Raw genomic sequence first — 19,701 nt, 5'->3', positions numbered from 1 at the left:
GGAGTCCTGTTAGTGGGAATGCAAATTAGTGCAACTACTATGTAAACAAGCATAAACTGATTTCCTCAAAAAAAATAGTACTGTATGCTGTAACCATGCCATGATTGGGTATTTTATTTATTGAATATTTTTAGTGGGAGTAAGGATTGAATTTAGAGCCTTGAACTTGCTAGGCTGGTGCTCTACCACTGGAGCCACACCTTCAGCTCTGCTTTATGCTGGTTATTTTCAAGATGGAGTCTAGCAAACTTTCTTATGCAGGCTGTCTTTGAACTGTGATCCTCCATATCTTAGCCTCCTGAATAGGATTATATGTATAGCTATCATCACTTAGCTCACACTTAGGCATTTATCTGAAGGAATGAAAGTCATAATATAATAAATGTACTTATATATCCATGTTCATTACAGCACTTTTCTTAATAGTTAAGCCTGAGAACAGCCCAGATGCCCTATAACTGATGACTCCAAATATGTGCTCTATGTACACAATGGAGTATTCTGAAGGCATAAAGAATATAGTGATGTCATTTTCATAGACATGGTTGGAACTCAGCTAGGAACTCATCAAAGAAAGACACACACACACACACACACACACACACACACACACACATATCTTTGATGAACATTGATGGAAAATTTCTCAGTAAAATTCTGGCCAACTGAATTCAACAACTAACCAAAAAAAATAAAGCATAACCATAATCAAACATATTCATCCCAGGGATGCAAAGCTGGTTCAATATATGCAAGTCAATGTAATTGGACACATCACACATCAACAGGACCAAGGACAAGAACCATATGGTCATCACAATAGATGCGGAAAACACATTTGACAAGATCCAACACCTCTTTATGATAAAAGCTCTGGAGAAGCCAGGAATACATGGGACATTTCTCAATATAATAAAGGCTGTATATGACAGACCTACAGCCAGCATATATTTAATGGTGAAAAGTTAAAACCATTCTCTCTAAAATCAAAAATGAGAGAAGGATGTTCACTCTCTCCTCTCTTCTTCAATATAGTACTGGAATTTCTAGTTAGAGCAATAAGGCAAGAGACAAACATAAATGGGATCCAAATAGGGAAAGAAGAAATAAAACTCTCCCATTTTGCAGATGACATGATCCTGTATTTAAAGAACCCCATAGATTCCTTTCCTAAGTTACTTTGGCTGATTTGAAACTTGGTAAAGTAGCAGGGTATAAAATTAACCTCAAGCTGGGCACTGGTGGTTCATGCCTGGCTACTAACTACTCCTCCTAACTACTCAGGAGGCTGAGATCTGAAGATCATGGTTCAAAGCCAGCATAGGCAAGAAAGTCCATGAGACTCTTATCTCCAATTAAGCACCAGAAAACCCAGCGTGGCATTGTGGCTTGTCGCGACCGCCTCAACCCGCAAGGATGACGCGACAACAGGTTCTTCTTTCAGACGGTTTATTCAGGACCTTGTTTACAGCTTCTTCTTTCCTACTTCTCTCCTGCCCGCTTCTTCCTGCTTCTTCCTGTTTCTCCTTGCTTCTCCTGTTTCTCCTTCTTTCTCCTTCCCATCCGCCCCCGCGCTCTGGTTATAAGCCTCCTGGATGGCCAATCCTGAAGCGCCACGTGGCATATACCGATAGGGCTGCAAACACGGAAGCAAACTAGGAGCCAAGTCATAGCCATATAAGGAGTTGTTTTTTACAGAGAGCACTCGTCACGGGGAAGACGGAAGGCGGGAGCCCGCGCCATCTTAGGTCGCAGCCGCACCACGCGGCCCTGCCATTTTAGCTACAATGTTGCTTTTGCAGCCGGCTCCCGCAGCTCTCCACAGTGGCTCAAAAGGTAGAGCAACTTGCCTTGAGTTGAAGAGTGCTGGGACAGGGCCCAAGCCCAGAGTTCAAGCCACATGACCACCAAAGAAAGAAAGCAAGCAAGCAAGAGAGAAAGAAAGAAAGCCACAAAAATCAGTAGCTTTTCTGTATGCCAATAACGAGAAGAGCAAAGCAGAAATCAGGAAAGTCCTTTTGTAATAGCCTCACAAAAGACCTTGGAATTAACCAAAGAGATGAAGGACCTCTGTGATTAAAACTTTAGAAACAGGTTTAAGGAAGTGGAAAAAACTCCCATGCTCCTGGATTCTTAAGTGATATAGAAGAAACAATCCAAAAACTAATCTGGAATAATGGAAGACCCTGAATAGCACAAACAATCCTCAGTAGGAAGAACAGTGCTGGAGGAATATCAATACCAAGCTTTAAGCTCTATTACAAAGCTATAGTAATAAAAACAAACAAAAACAACTTGGTACAGGCACAAGAATAGGGCAGAGGACCAATGGAATAAAATAGAAGAACCAGAAATGAATTTACAGACCCATAGCCACCTAATATTTGATAAGGGAGCCAAAGGATGGAAAAAAGGACAGCCTCTTCAAAATTGATGCTGGCAGAATTGGCTACACAGTACATGTGCAGAAAACTGAAGTTAGATCCTTATATATCAACCTGCACCAGAATCAACTCCAAATGGATGAAAGACTTCAATGTAAGATCAGATACCCTGAAAATATTACAGGAAGATATAGGGGAAACGTTAAGGGGGTGGTACAGTTCAAGACTTCCTAAGTAATGATCCAGAATCAGAACAAATCAAAGCCTAGGTAAATGGGATTGCATAAAACTGAAGAGTTTCTGCCTGGCAAAGGACATGCTTTAACAGTTGCTGGTGGGGATGTGGCCAAAAGGAAACATTACTACACTGTTGTTAGTAATGCAAACTGGTTCAACTACTCTGGAAAGCAATATGGAGGTTCTTCAAAAGACTAAACATATAGCTTCCCTATGACCCAGCAATCCCACTCCTGGGCATGTAACTAATTGACCACAAATCAGGATATACTAATGCTATCAGCATGACCATGTTCATTACATCATTGATTACCATAGACAAGACATGGAATCAATTCAGATGCCCCTCAATGGATGAATGGATCAAGAAAATGTGGCCAGGCATTGGTGGCTCATGCCTGTAATCCTAGCTACTCAGGAAGCTGAGATCTGAGGATCTCAGCTCAAAGCCAGTCCAGGCAGGAAAGTCCTTGAGACTCATCTCCAATAAACCACTAGAAAAAAAAAAAAAACAGAAGTGGCATTGTGGCTCAAGTGGTAGGGTGCTCACCTTGAGCTGAAGAGCGCAAGGACAGCGCTCAAGCCCAGAGTTCAAGCCCCACGACTGACAAAAGAAAAAAGAAAAGAAAAGAAAAAGAAAATGTTGTATGTAACAATGCTCGACAAGAAATATACTCATTGCCTTGCTCATGTAACTGTAACCTCTCTGTATAGCATCTTTACAATAAAACAAAACTTTTTTTGAAAAAGAAAGAATATGTGGTATGTATACACAGTGTAATTCTATGCTTCCACTGAAGAGCATGACATTGCCTCATTCATAAGGAAATGAAAGACTTGGAAAAAATTATACTAAGCGAAGTAAGACAGACCCAAAGAAACACAGGCTGCATGGTTTCCCTCATTTATAATAATTAGAATGTGCCTATAACTCTACAAGAAAATCCAATGCATAGTAAAGACAAATAATTACATTTTGACATGACTAATTAAACAGAAGTCTAAACATTCATACAGTGAGACCAAAGGAGGATATCCTTAAGAGAGGATCACAATGGCTCAGTAGGTATGTACATATGAGCATATAAAATGGTATTTATAGAAATGAACTCCAAAAACTGGAAGCAAAAAGTTTTTTATTGTAATGTTTGTGGTTCTTTTTTTCAAAAAATATCTTTCTTTTCTTCTTTCCTTTGTTCTTTGTTTTATTCCCTTCTGTTGCTGTATAAGATTTCTGTACCCTTTGTCTTGTATATAAGTTTATCTGATTGGGGAGGGGGAACACAGAAATAGTGGGACAGTGGGCAAACCAATCAGCAGGTGGAAATGAACTATACAACTTTTGGGGGGAGAGAAGTCAGGAGGGGAAAAACTGGGAAAGAATGAGGGAGGGGGTAACCCTGTTCAAAAGAAAATGTACTCACTACCTGAATCATGCTACCCCTCTGTACATCATCTGTACAATAGAATTTTTTAATGTATTTTATTTCTAAATAGAAGAAAAAAAGAAATGGTTGGAACTGGAAACATATTAAGTGAAGTAAGCCATGTTCAGAAGAACAAAGGTCAAATGTTTTCTCTCATATGTTGATGCTAGACCTAAAAAGTTAACATATACATAAACACATAAAGAATGTTTGTAATTTGGGGGATGTTTGAGGAATGAGATAGGGGAAAGGAAAAACAAATGTTAGCTGATGAACAATATTGAAATACAGTGCACCCGTGAAGAGAGCAGAATGAAATTCAGTAAGCATTTGAGTAATAGATAGTATTGGAGATAGGAGAAAATTAGAGCAAATGAGGATAGCAATAGAATAAATTACTTATACAAACATGTAAAATGGCATGGTGAAACCTGTTTGAAAAATTACCAAATACTAAAAACAAGTGAATGACAAGCAGGAAAAACAGGTCTTATCCAGGGTATAGGTACTAGTGGTAAGGGGAAAGGAGAGTAAATGAGATCAAACTACTCTATGCTCATGTGTGAATAATGGATAATGAAGCTTGAGATTGGTTTGGGAAAGATGGAAGGGAAAAGAGGGAGAGTGAGGAGGGATTGAGTCTAATGGAAGTGCATGGTATAAGTATAGACATGTGAGTCTAATGGAAGTGCATGGTATAAGTATAGACATGTCAAATAGTCCTTCTACAACTAACTGATGCTAATAAAAATATATAAAAGGGGCTGGGAAGGTTGCTCAGTGGTAGAGCATTTGCCTTGCATGCATGAGGCCCTGGGTTTGATTCCTCAGCACCACATAAGCAGGAAAAAAAAATCCGGAAGTGGTGCTGTGGCTCAAGTGGTAGAGTGCTAGCCTTGAGCTGAAGAGCTGAGGGACCATGCCCAGGTCCAGAGTTCAGACTCCACAACCAGACCCCTCCCCCCCAAATATATATATTTAAAAGGAATTGTTATGCACTAAAATGTGATTACTAATTTAAGTTAAAAAAACTATTATATTTGTTGGAAGTGTGCTATTCCAGGTAAATAAAGAGATAGCATCAAGACCATACTTTCAGGGATCATTTTTATAGTTTATTACTAGAGAAAAATCTGCTGATTGTGTAGAGTACCATTATACTATAATGGGAAAAAAATCAGAATCACTGCAGATCTCTCCACACAGGAATGCAACAAAGGCCTGGGAAAGTATGATCCAAGCTCTGAGAACCAATAACTGCCAGCCCAGAATAATTTACCCAGCAAAGTTAGCATTCACATTTGATGGAGAAACTAAAAAGTTTAATAGTAAAGAAAAAATAAATGAATTCATAAACAATAAGCTATCATTACAAAGAATATTAATAGAGAAGACAACAACCTGAAGAAAGCAATCAAGAACAAAGATTCACATCAGACAGATATCACTAGAAGTCTGACAGCAAGCACAGGAGGAAAGGAAAGAAGAAGAACTTAGGAAAGCAGGAAATTGGCAGGAAACACAATGCATCTCTCTATAATAATCATAAATATTAATGGGCTCAATTCATCAATAAAAAGAAAAAGAACTGCAGATTGAATCAGAAAATAAGACCTATTCACCTGTTGCCTTCAGGAGACCCACCTCACAGCCAAACATAAAAAACGAACTCCCAGTGAAGGGTTGGAGTAAAATCTACCATGAAAATGTTCCCAGAAAGAAAGCAGGAGTAGCTATCCTGATATCTGACAAAATAAACTTTTCATTAAAATCAATACAAAAAGAAAAAGAGGACTGGGAAGGTGGCTCAGTGGTAGGGCGCTTGCCTTGCATGCACGAGGCCCTGGGTTCGATTCCTCAGCACCACATAAGCAAAAAGAAAAAAAAGCCAGAAGTGGTGTTGTGGCTCAAGTGTTAGAGCACTAGCCTTGAGCTGAAGAGCTGAGGGACAGCGCCCAGGCCCAGAGTTCAGGCCCCATGACTGGACCCCCCCCAAAAAAAAAGAAAAAAAAAGAAAAAAAGGACACTACATATTAACACAGGGAACAATCCAAGAAGAAGATATTACCATTATTAGCTTATACTCCCCAAACACTGGAGCACCCAAATATGTTAAGCAAATACTCTCAAAGTTAAAGAATAAAATAGATCCAAATACTATAATAATACTAGGAGACTTTAATACCCCACTCTCACCAAAAGACAGGTCTACCAACCAGAGGACTGGCAAAGAAGCCACAGAGTTAAGTAACCCATATTTCAAGTGGAATTAATTAACATTTACTGAGTTTTCAACCCTAAAATGACACAGTACACATTCTTCACAGCAGCTCATGGAACTTTCTCCAAAATAGACCACATCATAGTTTCATACAAGGAATTTAAGCAAATACAAGGAGATTGACATAATCCCCTGTATCCTATCTGACCACAGTGGAATCAAGCTAGTTCTCAATAACAAAGGACACTGTAGAAATTGCTCAAATACATGGAAATTGAACAGCACATTTCTGAGCAACACCTGGGTAACAGAAGAAATTGAAAAGTTCCTACAAATCAATCAAAATGAATATACATCACAAAGAAACCCATGGGACAGGACAAAAGCAATCCTGAGGGGCAAATTTATAGCTCTCAGTGCACACATCAAGAAAATAGACACAGACCAAGTAAATAATCTCATGTTGTGGCTGAACCTGCTGGGAAAAAAATGAACCTAAGGTTACTAGATGGAGTGAGATAACCAAAATAAGAGCTGAGATCAATGAGATAGAAACTAAGAAAACCATAAATAAAATTAATAAAACAAAAGGCTGTTTTTTAAAAAAATTAATAAAATTGATGGGTCTTTGGCAAAATTTAAAAAAAAAGAAGAGAGGAAACTCAAATCAATAAGATCAGGGATGCCACAGGAAAAGTTACAACAAATACAAAAGACATCCAAACAATTATTTCCAGAAACTATACTCACTAAGGAAAGAAAACCTAGCAGAAATGGGTGAAGATTTAGAGAAATACAAATTGCCCAAACTGAACAATTAAATAAGCCAAGATCTTATAATGAGAAAGAGGAAGCAATCAGAATCTTTCAACAAGGAAAAGCCTAGGACCAGATGGATTCACTACAGAATTCTATAAGACCTTTAAAAAGTAACTAATACTCTACTTCTCAGATGCTTCTGAGAAAGAGAAACAGAGGGAGACATCCCAAAATCATTCTACGATGCCTATATGACACTAATCCCCAAACCAGGCAAAGACCCAACAAAAAAAAAGAGAACTACAGACCAATCTCCTTGATAAACACAGATCATAAGAGATCTTAATTCTAGCCAACAGAATCTAGAAACAAATTAAAAAATCATACATTACAACCAAGAAGGCTTCATTCCAGAAATGCAGAGATGGTTTAACATGCAAAAATCAATAAATGTAATCCATTGCATCAACAGATGCAAGGTCAAGAACCACATAATTATCTCCGTTGATGCAGAACAAGCTTTTGATAAGATACAACATTCATTCATGCTAAAATGCTATGGAGAAAATAGGAATAGAAGGAACATTCCTTAAAACAATAAAAGCCATATACAACAGAACAATTGCCAATATTATACTTAATGGGGAAAAGCTACAACCAATTCTCCAAAAATCAGGAACAAGGCAAGGATGCCCACTCTCACCACTCCTCTTCAATATAGTTCTGGAATCCTTAGCCAAAGCAATAAGGCAAGAAAAGGACATTAAAGGGATACGCATAGGGAAGGAAGAAGTTAAACTATCCCTTTCTGCAGATGACATGGTACTATACCTCCATGATCCAACAAAATCCAACCCCAGACTCCTAGAACTTATAAATCACTTCCACAAAGTAGCAGGATACAAAATTACCCACAAAAATCAATTTCCTTTCTGTGTACCAACAATATACAAGCAGAAAAGGAAATCAAGGAACCAACCCCATTCACAATAACCTCAAAAAAATTTAGAAATTAACTTAACCAAAGATGTAAAAGAACTATTTAATGAAAACTATAAAAACTTAAAGAGATTATAGAGGACATTGAGAACTGGAAAGACCTTCCACATTCTTGGATAAGCAGACTTAATATAGTGAAAATGGACACACTGCCAAAATTGATATACAAATTCAATGCAGCTCCCATTTAAATCCCAATGGCCGTTCATTACTGAAATACAGAAAACAATCCAAAAATTCATATGGAACAACAAAGGACCTAGAATAGCCAAAATAATTCAAGGCATAACAGACAACATGAGAGGGATCTTGATGCCAGACTTCAAACTCTACTATAGCGCCATAATAACAAAAACAGCTTGGTACTGGCACAAAAACAGATACGAAGACCAATGGAATAGAATAGAAGATACAAAAATAAAACCACACACCTACATCAGCTGATATTTGACAAAGGAGCCAAAGACACACAGTGGAAGAAGCACAGCTTCTTCAACTATTGGTGCTGGAAAAGCATGGGAAAAAAAATGAACCTAAGGTTACTAGATGGAGTGAGATAACCAAAATAAGAACTGAGATCAATGAGATAGAAACTAAGAAAACCATAAATAAAATTAATAAAACAAAAGGCTGTTTTTAAAAAAATTAATAAAATTGATGGGTCTTTGGCAAAATTAACAAAAAAGAAGTGAGGAAACTCAAATCAATATCTCAAATCAAATAAAATCTGCCACCTGCAGAAAACTAAAAGTGGACCCCAGCCTATCACCATGCACCAACATCAACTCAAAATGGATTAAAGACCTTAACATTAAACCTGAATCTCTGAAACTACTGCAGGACAGAGTAGGAGAGACACTTGAACTTATAGGCACAGGCAAGAACTTCCTGAAGAGAGTTCCAGGGTCACAACATATTAGAGAGAGACTGGACAAATGGGACTACCTTAAAATGAAAAGCTTCTACACAGCTAAAGGCATAGCAACCAAACTAGAAAGACAGCCAACTAATTGGGAAAAAAATATTTACCAGCAATATATCAGACAAGGAGCTAATATCCAGTATATACAGAGAACTCAAGAAAACAATCCCTTCCAAACCCAACAAACCAATTACTAAATGGGCAAGGGAACTAAAAAGAGACTTCTCAGAAGAAGAGATAAAAATGGCCAAAAAAACCCCATGAGGAAATGTTCACCATCCCTGGTTGTAAAGGAAATGTAAATAAAGACAATCCAGACATACCACCTTACCCCAGTCAGAATGGCCCACATTCTAAATTCAGCCAATGACAAATGCTGGAGGGGATGCAGAGAAAGAGGAACACTATTATACTGCTGGTGGGAATGTACACTTATACAACCACTCTGGAAAGCATCTGGAGGCATCTCAGAAAGCTAAATATAGACCTCCCCTATGACCCAGCCATACCACTCCTAGGCATCTATCCTAAGTAACAGGAACCAGGATACAAGGACACATGCACCTCCATGTTTATTGCACCACTGTTTACAATAGCCAGAATATGGAAACAACCCATATGCTCCACTACAGATGAATGAATCCAGAAATTGTGGTACCTAAATACAATGGAATATTATGCAGCCATTAGAAAGGATAAAATAATGTCATTCACAGGGAAATAGATGAAACTATAAGAAATCATGTTGAGTGAGGTAAACCAAGAGCAAAGAGACAAACGGCCCAATGTCTCCTGGATAGGTGGATGTTAAATCCAAAATGTAAAGAGAAAAGACAAAGTAAACAAGGCTTGAGAAACAAAGGACCTCCACTCATCTGGTCGAATCATTACTAAATGACCCCATGCTGCTGACCACATATATGGTATATATTGTGCACATTGGAGGAGGACACAGAAATAGAGGGAAAGAGGAGAAAACATATAACAACGGGACCCAAAAAGCTCCACTGGACATTGATCAAAACAAACTAAGCAACTCAATGGCAGTGATGGGAGGGAGGGAATGAGCAGGAAAGAGGGAACAGCTGACACTAAGCAAAAAGAAAGAAATGTACATATCACCTGATATGGAAGAAATAACTGTATTGTCAAACCTCATAGAACTCATAAACTTTATAGACCATGATAAAGACAATTTCCCCTATGAATGTTAGAATGTGTTTGTGACTTTAACTAGCCCACAATACTGTAAAATTTGTGATATTTATGCAATCACTTAATCACAATTTAAAAATTGCAAAAAAAGAGATGGCATCAAACAGACACACACACATACATATATATGTGTGTGTTCATATGTTTATGTATGTTTATATATACACATATATTAATATCTATATTTATATATCTATAGATATAGATACCTATATCTATAATATAGAGCTATAGATAACAGATATATTACTCCAATTCTAGGGTTGAACTCAGGGCCTGGGCTCTGTCCCTGAGCTTCTTTGGCTCAAGGCTAGCACTCTAACACTTGAGCCACAGTGCCACTTCTGGCCTTTTCTGAACAGTGTACTGGAGATGAGTCTCTTGGATTTTCCTCCCCAGGCTGGCTTCAAACCACAGTCCTCAGATCTCAGCCTCTTGAGTAGCGAGGATTACAGGTGAGAGCTATCAGGGCCTGGCTCAGACTTATATTTGAAATTTTATTAGTCAAGAGCAGTCAGCAGCAGAGAAATCAAGCCAAATATTATTTATTCACTTATCTATTTGTCTATTTATTTTGTATTTGCAGTTCTATGGAGCAAGGAATTGCTTACATAGTTGACAGGAAAAGGTAGGGTGGGCAATTCAGAGATTAATGTGCACCAGAAGCAATGATAACTACTAAGCTACAACTTTAGGCTGGCAGTTGACTTACTAGAGCTTCAAAGTTGAGGCCGTGTAATGAAGCTAAAACTTTAGCTAGATTCCCCCAATGGAACTAAGGTTCCATCAGACTTTATACCTTAGTTTCAGGTCCAGTGGGTCTAGCTGTAGTTTTTCAAGCTGGAGTTGCTTCTAGAAAGGTTATTTCAAGCAAAGCAAAACAGGGAAGGTATTCAATCTTGAGTCCTCTTGTCTCCCAGTGTCTACTGGTCCCAACCATCCCGCTCCCTGGAAGCCATGCAAAAGTACCTGGGTGCAATAGCTCCTGCCATAGAGAGCAGGACAAGAGGTGGACAGGAAGAGGGCAGAGGATACATCTGAGAGCAAAGACACACAAGACACTGTATTCAAATTCTTATCCACAGTCCTTGAAATACTGCACTGACACTGAGTCTGCTTTTTCATCTGCAATGCACAAATGGGACATTTACTTCATAGGGTTTTCATAATTCAAAATGCAATAATATACACGTATAGTGTCTGGACTTAGATCTATTCCTTTTTAAGCATTGTTTTTCCTAGAGAGGCGAAGCAGCTAATGATTCTATAGTGAACTTCTCCACCAAATTTTATGTTTGGCAATGCTTTCATTTTGGTTCTTTGATCAAAAACACCAACAGAACCTAAAACTTCCTCAAAGAAGCAACTACTTAAAGCTCACATTTGTCTTTGAAAATTTCATCTCTGCCAGAGGCCCCTGACAAGGTACTGTTTGTAATAATGCCCACAAAGATCAATGAAAAAGTGTTCCAAAAGACAAGTCAGTAGCATCTAATCCTTTCTGGTAAAATAGAACATAATTTTTCATAAATCTACAGAGAGTGCTTTTAGGAGCTGCACCAAAGTTTTCAGAGAGGCATGTTTCTTAACAGTAAAATCTGTTTTCAAGGTTAAAAGAGTTCTCACAAAAAATGTATCTGAGAAAAGGCAATATAACTTTAGTTAGTTAGTTTGACCTAATTTGAATTTAGGAGGAAAACGGTTTGGGAAAGATTTAGGTTCCTACTAGAGGATCTAATTAATTCAGCTCAGCCAGTTCCTGCACACCTCCTACAGCTGCATATGACCTAAAGCTGAGCCCAGGGTGAAAATTCATCCGATCTCTCATACTGTCTCTACTTTCAAGGACTTTGTTTCTTTTGTTTGTGGAAATTATGACTTAGGGAGCAAATTAAATCTATTTAATAATAAGTAAATAAATAGGCAAATTTTATGGATCACTATAATTCTTTTTGTGCGTGTGCTGGTCCTGGGGCTTGAACTCAGAGCCTTGAGCACTGTCCCTGAGCTATTATGCTCAAGTCTAGTGCGCCACCACTTGAGCCACAGCTCCATTAACAGTTTTCTTGGTGTTTAGTTGGAGATAAGAGTCTCATGATCTTTCCTGCCTAGGCTGACTGAATAGTGATCCTTAAATCTTAATTCCTGGCCAGGATGAGTCACTGGCAACTGACTTAATCTATATTTATATATGTAATATTATATATGTATATATATATATTTACAAGTTGATTAAATTAGCTGCATAAAACTCTTACTTTGTTTAAAGAGACATTTAATTTTAATAGAAATAATGAGGATTTCCAACATCTTGTTTTGGAACAAAATAGGACTTTGTCATTTACTAGTGGAATGGTTTGGGGAAAATCACCAGCTTGTGGACAGTAACATTGACTCTTGTATTTCCACAGTGAGTACCTAAGGATCACCTAAGAGGGTTTGGTCTGCTGCCTGGTTCTACATTCTCAAGTAACATGAGACTAATTCATGTGGACATACTCCATCTTGGAGTACCAGATTATTGTTACAATTACTGGAGAGTAGTAAATGTTACTCTAAGTTTTTTGCACATCAAAATTATTTGATGACAGTATTTTTTCAATATTGGGGTTTGAACTCAGGACCTGGGCTTACTAGACAAGTAGACTGCTACTTGATCTATGCCCTCAGCCCTACAAAATTATGTTTAACAAAGTATGCCCTGTTACCCTATTATGAGTTTACTTGAATCAGAAAGGAATTTGTCTTGTGGTTCTTATAGTTATCTCGGAAAGCACAATGAGGTGTGTGTGGGGGGGGGGAGCAGATGGAAGGAGACCGTTTTCTCCTGATGACCAGATCATTATGAGATATTGTAAGGAAGCAGAAATTATTTTTCTTAACTTCATTCCTGAATAGTGCCACTGCTAACTTCTTGGCATATTTTTTTCTGTGGTTATTTTTTTCCCTTTCGGGAAATAAAGGTGGTGCTGGAGGCTGAGTAGGCCCTCTTTTACTGTGGAGCCCTGCTTTGAGTCTTTATGTTTGATCATTACTTTTGAGTTAGGCTCTCACTTTCTGTATGGGTTCATCCCTGGGCATGATCCACTTACATGAGGCTTGCTGGTAGCCAGTGTAGCATATCTATGTCACCCCATCCAGGGCTCCATTAAAAAGGGGTTTCAAGAATTTCTTTCATCTGGGCTGGCCTTGAGCCACTATTCCAACAATCTCAGCCTCTCTAATTATGAGGATTAAAGGCATGGACCACCAAGATCTAGCTTCCTTTAGACAGTTAATGGGCTATTTATAAATATTGAATTTGTACTATGTTTACTATGAATACTACTATCCTGCCTTTTGGTTAATTTTGCATTTTAAGGATTTTCCTATGTCAGTAAACATTCAGAGGTGCAATGCTCATAATGTTATAACATTTCTTAATTATAGAAATATTGCTTCATTGTTGGGCCCATTGATAAAAATAACATTAGTTTTACTATAAATAACAATATAGCTATCTTGGTGTATTCATATATGCTTATACTGCTGGGTTGTTTCTTTGTACACTAAGCATCAAAATTAAATGCATAAAATACAAGCCTTTAAAAATATTTATCTCGGGGCTGGGAAGGTGGCTCAGTGGTAGAGTGCTTGCCTTGCATGCCTGAGGCCCTGGGTTCGATTCCTCAGCACCACATAAGCAGAAAAAGCCGGAAGTGGCACGATGGCTCAAGTGGTAGAGCGCTAGCCTTGAGCTGAAGAGCCAAGGGACAGCACCCAGGCCCAGAGTTCAGGCCCCCACAACCGGCAAAAAAAAAAAACAACTAAAAATATTTATCTCTAATCAATAAAATAATATGTATTATATCAGCTTTTATTTATTTTACCAGGCTTGAAGGTTTTTGTTGTTTTGTTTTTTTTTTGCTGGTATTGGAATTTGAACTCAATGCTGTTGAGCTTACTCAGCTTTCTTGGTTGGTGTTCTACCACTTGGGTCATGCCACCAACACATAATTTACTAGTTATATTAATGGATTCATATTGATTTTTCTACCTGACTGGTTTAAAGCTGAAATCCTGCTGATCTTAGGCTCCTGAACAGTCAGGATTATAGAGTTGTGAGATTAAGGAGTTTTTAAAATATGCTTGGTAGCCATTTGAATATGAGTTTCTTCTTTGACAAATTATTTGTGAAGGAGAAAAAAATCTTTCTTTCATTTTCTGGGATTAAACCTAGAGTTGCAGTTAGGCCAGTATATTTTACTACTTGAGTCTATGTATGCCTTTAGTCCTGTTGTTTTTTTTCTTTTCTTCCCTCAAGTTCTGTTGTTTTTCTTTTCTTTTTTGTTGGGGGGGGGTCAGGTCGTGGGGCCTGAACTCTGGGCCTGGGCGCTGTCCCTCAGCTCTTCAGCTCAAAGCTAACACTCTACCACTTGAACCACAGCGCCACTTCCAGCTTTTTTCTTATGTGGTGCTGAGGAATTGAACCAAGGGCCTAGAGCATGCAAGGCAAGTACTCTACCACTGAGCCACCTTCCCAGCCCCAAGTTCTGTTGTTTTTGAGACAGGGTCCCACTTCTATCTTTGTCTAAGCTGGCTTTCAACTCATGATCCTCCTGCCTCCTGAGTACCTGAAAATATTTCTTGAACATACTTTATGATGTATTCATTGGAACAAAAGTTTGATATGTAGAGATGCATAAAATATTAATTCTGTATTCAAAGAGCTCTGAATATAAAGGAAAGAGAGGAGTACAGTGTCACAGGATCAGCAATGGGAACCTGAAATGGCTTGTAGGTAGGCTGAAGAAAAGTTATTCATCGTTGAGAGTGACAAGCTTTTGAAGACATGAGTAGGAATTTTCCAGGGAGATAATTAACAGAAAGGTTTTCAGAGCAGAAAGTGAAGACTATATATGAGCAAAGGCTGGAAGCCTGGAAGAACAAATATACAGAAATTTTAAAAAGCTAGCAACTGCTGAACTATAAAATAGGTTAAGAGGAGATGGAATTAGAAGACATGAAGGTGGAAAGATGGAACTTACAAGAACTGAATGGTGATGGACGTGGTACACTTCACTGATCAGTATGACTTGATCTTGAAGGAGATACATAGCCACTGAAGTCTAATTTATGACCACATAGCTAAATAAGTAGATGGCAATTTGAGCTTTTTGAATGTCTCATCTGTAGGCCAGAATCCTCTGTTTATAATTTGGCATGCTCATGGAAACTCAGTACTGATTATGTGCTGGTTACCTTGGAGACACGAGAATTATTTTAGGAAGAAAGGTAATTGCCTTATCCATAGCTTAATCCCAGTAGGACCCAATTTTATTTCCCCAGCATCACACACATCCTTTATCTACTTAGTTCTGGAACACAGTGATACTTTTTATGTCACAGTCAAATCAATGGAGCAGTTTTCATCCTACATAGATACAACATCCATGTCTTTATCCAGCCATTGCATATCATTTGATTTGGGATGGAATTAAACAGTATTTCCATTATAGATATTCATTTCATCACCTTGTCCCTTGGAGGTCAAGGAGTCCCAAAGGGCCTCAGGCTAAACTATGTAAAAATGATCTCTCTTGTTTTGGTTCTGTCCCAGTAAAAACTGGAGTCATATTTGGTATCGGAGATTTGGATGGCATAGACTAATTTAAATAACAATTGGCATCCAGTTATTTCTATGATTTTTTAAAAAATAAACATTTTTATGATGCATAACATCTAAATAACTAAATAGCTAGAAGAATTATCATAAATGAAGCTTCCCTTATACCCACCTCTCAGGTCACAAAATAAAATAGGAAATAAAAGGGGGTTACCTGCTTATATCTGCTCCTCCACCCCAATTTTTATCCTAACTTTTATCACCATAGATTACCTTCTTTGTATCCATTCTGGAAAATTATAATATTGTTTGATGTCTGGTGCTCCTCAACTGATTTGTCTATTTTTTCCCTGCCAGCCATTAGTAGTAATATACCATTTCCACTCCAAGTTCACTGGCCTGAACTACTTAGCTTTTTGGCTCACAAGAAGTCCACTTACTCCATGTATCCAGAGTGAGGGAAAATTGAAAATGCTTGTAAACACCACTAATGACAAGCCCCCCTCCCACCATTAACTTGCACACTGTGGAAATCTTCGATCTTTACTTACAACTTGAAGGTAAAAAAAAAAACCCTATAAATATACTGAATGACAACAATGAATATTCCTTCTTCAACACCTCATATATTCTTGGAATTGCCATCTAAACAATTTAGCCTTCAAGTCCCCAGAGGCAGGTTTGTCTGAGACTAAGACACCTATTTTCTTTTGTCCCCCGAAATCTCAACCTAAGCACCCCACTGGTGTATGTGTAGTCTGGTAAATGGAGTGTGAGTGTTTCCTTGGTGTCTCTTAGCAATCATTTTTTGCTTAAAAATATTCTCTACATTCGAAAATATCGTATGGAATGCCAGTCTTCAAGAAATAACAGACAACACAAGGTCTAATTTATTTTTTTGTAATGCAAATACATCACAATGTAATTGTTTTGTAAATATACCACAATGTAGTATTAGTCCAACATATTAATCCAACATACCACAGTGTTTTCAGATTTAGTCTATTACATAATAATGCTACTTATTTTCTTCATGGTTTCTTTTTGTGTATATATATATGTATTTCAGTTGGACACATACACATACATGCATACACATGTGTTTCTAAGAGTGGGATGCCAGACCCTATAATGAATTAATAGTTAACCTTAAGCATCAATGATACAAGGTAGTGTTCCACAATTGGATTTAATCTTCAGTGTCTGCAGCTGCAGTGCATTCTGCTCACATTCACATTTCTTTCCATTCTAGGCCTTCTTCAAAGTGCACTGGTACAGCACTTGGTTGGTTTTTTTTTTAATTTAATTTAATTTTAAGAGTGATGTACAGAGGAGTTACAGTTACACAAGTAATCTAATGAGTACATTCCTTGTCAAACATTGTTACCTCTTCTCTCACTTTCCCTCCCTGACCAAGTTGTAAAGTTCATTTCCACCATAGTGTCTTGTGAGTATTGCTGTTGCATTGGTTCACTGTTTGTCCTTTGTCTCACCATTTTGTTAATCCCTTTCCATTCCCCAAATCACATAGATATATATATACAAGACATGGAGTACCAAAATGAAGAACAGTGATAAACCACAAGAGGGAAAATGAAAGAAAAAAGAATTTCACACAGTACATTAAAAATAAAAACAAACAAACAAAACCCTTATTTCCATGGAGTTCATGTCAATTAGCATCATCTTATGGTCATATGTACGTTTGGTCATATGTACATTGAGCTATTGTTATCCTCTGCTAGGACTATCATAGACATATGCTAATTATTACAAATAAGGGAAACCATGGAGCCTATATTTCTTTAGTCCTGGCTTACTTCATTTAATATGATTTTTCCCAAGTCTTTCCATTTCCTTATGAATGATTCTTTCTGATGGAAGCATAGAATTCTATTGTGTATATATACCACATTTTCTAGATCCATTAATCTACTGAAGGGCATCTGGTTTGGTTGCTGCAAAGAGCATAATTGTGCTGGTAGCTTTAATGTGGCTTTTGTTTGCAATTGTTTGGGCGCCCTGGAGTGGGATTACTGGATCATAGGGGATCTATGTGGTGTCTTTTGAGGAACCTCCTTACTACTTCCAAAGTGGTTGAACAAGTTTACACTTCCACCAACAGTGCAGTAGGGTTCCCTTTTGGCCACATCCCCTCCAGCATCTGTTGTTATTAGACTTCTTGAATATAGCCATTCTAACTGGGTGAGGTGGAATCTCAATGTTGTTTTGATTTGCATTTCTTTTATGGCCAGAGATATTGAACATTTCATCATGTGTCTATTGGCCATTCTTATTTCCTCTCCAGAGAAATCTCTGTTTTATTCCTTAGCCCATTTTTAATGGGGTGGTTGTTTCTTTTTTTAATAATTTTTTATTGAGGTTAAATGATTACAAAAATTTCACAGTACTGTGGAATAGTGACAGTTATAGTCACAAACACATTTTAACCTTCACAAGGCAAATTGCCTTTATCATAGTCTATAAAGTTTGTGAATTTTATAAGCTTGACAATACAACTATTTCTTCCAAATTGGGTGATATGTACATTTCTTTGCTTTTGCTTAGTGCCAGCTGTTCCCTCTTTCCCTCTCATCCCTCCCTCCCATCACTGACCTTGAGTTGCTTAGCTCATTTTCATCAATGTCCAGTGCAGCTGATGGGCCCCTCTGTTGTATATTTTCCCCTGATTCTGTGCCCTCCATCCCAGCTTCCCTCAGATGTGCATATGTATATATCATAATATGTGGTCAAGAACAAGAAGTCATTTAGAAATGACACGACAAATTAAGTAGAGGTCCTTTGTTTCTTGTGTCCCATTTACTCTGTTATGTCTCCTTGCATTTTGGATTTAACATCCACCTATCAGGGAGATCATGTGCAATTTGTCTCTCCGATCTTGTTTTACCTCACTTAACATGATTTGTTCTAGTTCCATCCATTTCCCTGCGAATGCCATTATTTTGTCCTTTCTAATGGCTGCATAATATTCCATTGTATATAGGTACCACAATTTCTGGATCCATTCATTTGTAGTGGGGCATCTGGTTTGTTTCCATATCTTGGCTATTGTGAATAGCGCAGCAATGAACATAGAAGTGCATGTATCCTTGTATCCTGGTTCCTGTTGCTCAGGGTAGATGCATTGGAAGTGGTATGGCTGGGTCATAGGGGAGGTCTATATTTAGCTTTCTGAGGTGCCTCCAGACTGCTTTGCAGAGTGGTTGTTTATTATACATTCCTACCAACAATGCAGTAGGGTTTCTCTTCCTCTGCATCCCCACCCGCATTTGTTATTGGCTGAATTTAGGATATAGGCCATTCTGACTGGGGTAAGGTGGTATCTCGGAGTTGTTTCTATTTACATTTCCTTTATGGCCAGGGATGATGAACATTTCCTTATGTGTTTCTTTGGCATTTTTTTTCTTCTTTCTTTTTTTGTCGGTTGTGGGTCCTGAACTCTGGGCCCGGGCGCTGTCCCTCAGCTCTTCAGCACAAGGCTAGTGTTCTACCACTTGAGCCACAGCTCCACTTCCAGCTTTTTCTGCTTATGTGGTGCTGAGGAATCAAATCCAGGACCTCATGCATCCAAGGCAAGCACTCTACCACTGAGCCACTTCCCAGCCATTCTTTGTCATTTTCATCTCTCCTTCTGAGAAGTCTCTCTTTAGTTCCTTTGCCAATTTAATGATTGGTTTGTTGGATTTGATATGGATTTGTTTATTGAATTCCCTGTTTATTTTGGATATTAGGTCTTTGTCTGATATAGTGCTAGTAAATATCTTTTCCCAATTGGTTAGCTGTCTTTCTAGTTTGGTAGCTATGTCTTTAGCTGGCAGAAACTTTTTATTTTAAGGTAATCCCACTTGTTGAGTTCTTTCTGCAATTTGTTGTGACCCTGGGACTTTGTTTAGGAAGTTCCTATTTGTGCC

The sequence above is a fragment of the Dipodomys ordii genome, unplaced genomic scaffold, assembly GCF_000151885.1.
Source record: "Dipodomys ordii isolate 6190 unplaced genomic scaffold, Dord_2.0 Scaffold175, whole genome shotgun sequence".
Lineage (NCBI taxonomy): Eukaryota > Metazoa > Chordata > Mammalia > Rodentia > Heteromyidae > Dipodomys > Dipodomys ordii.
This window is presented reverse-complemented; position numbering follows the sequence as displayed.